Consider the following 6,190-nt stretch of genomic DNA (forward strand, 5'->3'; position numbering starts at 1 on the left):
ATGTCATCAGGTGATGACTGAGAGATGGACATCTAAGCAGCAGGAATAGATCTTTAAATATTTTGGGTAGTTGCCCATTAAAATAGACTTTTTGGCCAAAATCTCTGGAGCATAACAAAATATATTGGATGATTTACATTTACGCATAACTGTCCTGCTTGGACTTTCGAAAGGATTTATTTTGAAAAAAAAGTATGGAACTCGCATTGATCGTATGCCTGCTTATTCTGCTTATTAGATGAAATGTATGAAGCCACAGATTATCCAAGAATGTTAATAAGTGGTTGGAATGTGCAGAAATGGTCCTATGAGAGAATTAAAGAAGCTGAATTCAGGTATCAGATTGGCAGAACATTACCAAGATATTCACATAGTCCTCAAATTATGACTGCAATTGAGCCCCAAATTTATGTTGCTAAGTGAGAAATTTGTTAAGTGAGTTTTGCCCCATTTTCCAACTTTTCTTGCCAAATTCGCATTAAGTGAATCACTGCAGTTGCTAAATCCGTACACGGTTGTTAAGTGAATCTGGTTTCTCCACTGACCTTGCTTGTCAGAAAGTAGCAAAAGGTGATCACATGATCTTGGGGCACTGCAAATGTCATAACTGTGAGTCAGCTGTCAAGCATCCGAATATAAATCATATGACCATGGGGATGCTGCAATGGTCATAAGTCACTTTTTTCAGTGTAGTTCTAACTTTGAATGGTCACTAAGTGAATTATTGTAAGTCGAGGGCTATTGTTGTGACCGAGACCCAAGTAGTGATTACTAAACACAATACAGGCCTGAACAAGCTTATTTTATTAAAACAGCTGAGAATTAATCCATTCTCAGCTTAATCCAAAACAAATTCTTAATAAAAAGTCCTGCAGCCTTATCACCAACCTTTCTTGGTAAAACCCCCACAAATTTCAAGAGACACTGACAAGAAGCAATGGAATTCAACATTGCTTTTCCACAAAGAACCCAACGGCTCATTGCTGCTCTTTTAAGCAGGAGTGGCCAATCATCTTCTGGCCTTACTCCTGAGTTGTCCTTTTTGCTTCAGCTGCTCTTGCCTTCTGCCAGCTCTTCTCATGCATGCATTAGGAACAAGCTCTCCTGTTCCTCTGCCTCTCTGATGTCCACCTCTGTAGGCTCTGGAGTCTGTGCATTGCTCCCAGATGGCCTTGGCCCCATCTCTGCCTCCGACGCAGAGCCCTTGTCTGGGCCTTCCCCTGACTCCAGAACTGGCCCATCATCCTCCCCATCCTCCTCACTATCCGAGTCCACTGCCAGGTCCACAGTTGTTGGCGGAGCACAACAACTACCTGTATTGTACCTTGGCAACTGCTGCTCATTGGAACTAACAGAATAAAGGAAAGGGAGACCTATAGTAGCAGAATTAGTTGATTTTAGTTTTGTTTCTATCGCCTTCATTGGCAACCCTGAAGATACTTGAGCACTGCAGTACAATTCTAGCATTGGGAATATTAGAACATTTCCAATATTTCCTCAAGGGTTCACTTTTTGCACTGAGCGCAAAGTGACCCTAGAAAATAAGGTACAGTGGCATTATTATGATATATATATATATATATATATATATATATATATATATATATATATATATATATATATATATATATATATATATATATATATATATATCTTTTATGAACTTGTTCTGCACACCTGTGCAACCCTGAATCTTTGCTTTACACACAAACGGACGAGTTAAGATCTTATCCCTATTTTCACAGCAAGACTTCAGAATACTTTGAAGGTGTCAGAGAAGCTCTTACAAAGGAACTAAGACATCCAACTGAATGGGCTATTTTTAGACTACATGCTTTTATCCGCATGGCCCCTGAGCATCGCAACTGGCATGTACTACATTAAGAAATGTCAGGGAAAGATTTCCTGTAAAAAAAGAATAGAATTTTCCTTTCATGAGTTAATGCTTTTACATTAGAGACACAAACAGCACAGCCTGTCTGCCCAATTCACCTGCTTTAAAGATGAAATAAAATAAAATTGTCTTTGGCCTTTGGTCTGCCAGTCATTCCATATTTCAGTTTCCTTTCAATCTTCAATGATGAATAAATGTTGCTGAACAAACGTGGCTCCTGTCGTCAGAGATGTGCATTTAAAGGAAAGAGCAGTATAGCATGCCTGCCATCTGACACTTGCAAACATCATTGGTATTCAAAATATAGTAGCAGTGTATACATGACCATTCAAGTCAATGCTCAGAACATGTTGACTGTTGAGGAACATGACATATAATAAGTTTTAGAGTCTATCCAATAAAAGAGTACTTTGTGCATCATAAACCGAACATAGTGCCGAGGGAAAGTCGATTCTAGACCATGAAAGTTTATTCCACAATAAATTGCTTAGTCTTTCAGCAGTTACAAGAATCTTTCCTGTTCATTTATTTGTTTGTTTTATCCCTGGAAGATTCATTTGCTGTCTATTTTTATTTTTCAAATTGTAGTTCATGTTCTTGTGCTTCCTCTGCCATTTACTGAGCACATAACTGATCAATATATCCCAAGGTGACATTTTCAGAAAAGGAGAAAATGAACTACAGTATAACAATGATGCAGAGTGTCTGGTCATCACTGAGGCCGTGAAGGCTTCATTGTTATAAGATTTTAATCCAGGGATAACTATTAATAAAGGAAATCCATCAAAAGGGCCGCGGTGTGGCTCAGGTTGTAAGAAGCCTGTTATTAAACACAGCTGCTTGCAATTACTGCAGGTTCTAGTCCCACCAGGCCCAAGGTTGACTCAGCCTTCCATCCTTTATAAGGTAGGTAAAATGAGGACCCAGATTGTTGGGGGATAATAAGTTGACTTTGTATATAAATATACAAATAGAATGAGACTATTGCCTTACACAATGTAAGCCGCCCTGAGTCTTCGGAGAAGGGCAGAATATACATGTAAATTAAAAAAAAATGGTCTAGGGAAGAGCTCCAAGAAAAATATGCAAATAAAGCATCCATTTCTGTTCATTCTCTAAGAAGTAGATCTCAACATGGTCATCCTTGAGCAGAAAGATTACAAAAATCATTACATTGCAAAACAACTAGGCAAAAATTCAATTAATGTGGGTATATTTTAGTTATTGAATTAACCCATTTTCTGAATTTCCACGGACATCAAGATGACCATTACCAACTTTTGCATATTATGCAAAGGCAGCCAATAAATCTTTAAGTGGCTGTTTAAGTGTGCTGTGGGAACACCGCTGCTATTTAAGGCAAGAATATTTTGGCCTGAGAGTTTCAGCTTGGCCTTTTGAGTATCCTTCTACATACTGGTCCAAAGAATGTGGCCAGAACAAAGAAATTAATGCCTATAATTTTACCATGTATTTAATTATTGTTCTCTCCCGTCATATTAAAAATTACAATGTTTGAGGCATATTTGCCATTTTCTCTATATTTGTCAGTTTCAATCCACTATCAGCCCCATCCCTTGAAAGAAGGGACAAAGTATTGTAGAAGGTTACCATCCACCCCTCTCCTAGAAGAACAAAATATTTTGGGAAACATTACAAAAGCCAGAATATTATATTTCCCTGGATGATAAAAGAAGAAACATGCTTTAAAGACAGAAAGTAGCTCCCTGCCCCCAGCAGATATTTGGTGCCCATTAAGAAAGACTGGGCCAGCTTATCTACAAAACAAAAGACCTCCAGCTCTGGGGTGATGGGATTAAGACATGACCCTCTAGGACATAATAGGATAACCCATCTAGCAGCAGAGCTCACCACATGACATAATCTCCTAAGGACATTGCATCATCTAACAAACTTCAACCAAGCCTGGGAGCTCAGACAAACATGACCCCATAGGAATCTGACAACAGCAAATAGAATACATGTTCTTACACAGGAACAGGAAGCTCAAGTTCAAAGCCCAAGAGAAGGTATAAAATCCCCTCTCTCTCAACTCCATGTGGTCAGGTGCCTAGGACCATCCAATCAGCCTCCATGTTTCCAGTGTCTTTCTCCTGGTGTGGAACTGAACCAGATGGATATTTCTTCCAACACTTATTTAATAGTTAGTCGTAAGCATGGCAGGATCTGCCTCCTTCCTCTCTAAAGTCAGATCTACTCTGGTGTATTTCCTGGTATTTCATGATTTCACATTACTTTAGGTTTGCAGTTATCCAAATGGAGTATGGGAAGACGGGAAAGTCAAACCAACCTAAGGAACATAGGCAGAGTCAGTGGCATAGCTAACGTATTTGATACCAGGACTGGATCACTTTTAACACATAGACAAACACACCTCTTCACTGCTGAGAGTTACTTTGGTGTAGTGGTTAAAGACTGGGAGATGGAATTCTGTTACGGCATTGGTCACGAAGCCAGCTTGCTGATCTTGGGCTTCTCACTTTTCTCATCCCCAGGAAGAAAGCTATTAAGCCACTTCTGAAAAAAGGGCAGGAGGCAATTATCAGGAGTCAAAACTGACTTGAAGGCACTTTTTTTTCCCTCCATCACTTGTGCTGCTGCTGACTGCCAAACACCTGATCAGCATGCAGGGAGCAGCAGCTGGAATCCACACACCAATTCGGCAACACACACACACCCCAACTCATCCAGGGCAGAGTCCTGAAATGAGACCCTTTCCTCTGGCAATGACTAGAAGACTGATGTTCTTTCTGTCAATATACTAAAAAGAGATGAAAGCAAAACCAGAAAAATTGGGGGAGGGGAGGACAATTAGCATGCCTGAAGCAATAAGCAACAAGATAATGGCAAGAATATTCAGTGACTTAAAATAGAGGCAATAGAAAAAGCCTAGGTATTGATAACATGGACAATGAATTTAATGGACTTCACTGTTTTGTGCTGACACAAGGATGTGGATGGGCACCTTAACTCAGAGATAGGGGAAAAACTCTAAATGGCCTTAGTCCTGACAATGAGTGGTTTGGTTCTTCAACCCAACAAGACAGACACAGACTTCAGAGGATAATTAGAACTGCAGAAAAAATAATTGCTACCAACCTGCCTTCCACTGAGGACCTGAATACTGCACGGATCAAAAAGAGGGCTGTGAAAATATTTACAGATCCCTCACATCCTGGACATAAACTGTTTCAACTCCTACTCTCAAAACGATGCTATACAGCACTTCACATCAGAACTAGACACAAAAACAGTTTCTTCCCGAACGCCATCACTCTGCTAAACAAATAATTCCCTCAACACTGTCAAACTATTTACTAAATCTGCATTATTACTATTACTATCCACACTACACTACAATTAATCTTCTCACTGTTCCTATCACCCATCTCCTTCCACTTATGACTGTAACTTTGTTGCTTGTATCCTTACAATTCATACTGATATTGTTTCCTGATTGCTTATTTGTAGCCTATGACTATCATTAAGTGTTGTAAGTGTTGTACCTTGATGAAGGTATCTTTTCTTTTATGTACACTGAGAGCATATGCACCAAGACAAATTCCTTGTGTCCAATCACACTTGGCCAATTAAAAAATCTATTCTATTCTATTTACCACTTTATCTCTCCTCCTTCTCCTTCTTCCCTTTTTCCTTCTCCACTCCTGGCAATTGCCTGGAGAAATTCCTGCAATTTTTCTCAGAAAAAAATCATTTCCATTGCCTCCTTTCTAGAGCTGAGAGAGAAGGACTGGCTCAAGATCACCCAGCTGACTTCATTCCTGTCATAGGACTAGAATTCATATCCTGTTTTCTAACCTAGTGCCTTCACCACCACTAGACCAAACTGGCTCTTAAAAGATGTGCGAAATGTCCCTCTATAATTTGAATTTTGTCAGTAAATATAACCACCTGTTGCTGCCAGCTGCCACTCACTACTGTTCTTTTATGACTTCCTTTCCTTGGCATCAATGCTAACAAACAAATCATGGATGAAAGGAACAATATTATGCTCTCCTTGGGTCTGTTGCATTTCAAAACCATTTGCTCTGACAAAGCAAGCAAGATTTCTTATGCTCATTTGACAAGCAGAGGAACTAAACAGGAGAAACAGAGTCCTGCCTAGTCAGCCTCCACTGTCACTTTGAATGAATCATCAATTGATCAAGACATGAACTCATAATAATAGTTCCAAGGCCTGGTCAGGGAAGAGATGAGAAATTCAGATTCTTCAAAGCATGCAGAGATTCCTGAGGCAAAAATGTTCCCTTCATT

This window comes from Ahaetulla prasina, chromosome 2, assembly GCF_028640845.1.
Source record: "Ahaetulla prasina isolate Xishuangbanna chromosome 2, ASM2864084v1, whole genome shotgun sequence".
NCBI lineage: Eukaryota > Metazoa > Chordata > Lepidosauria > Squamata > Colubridae > Ahaetulla > Ahaetulla prasina.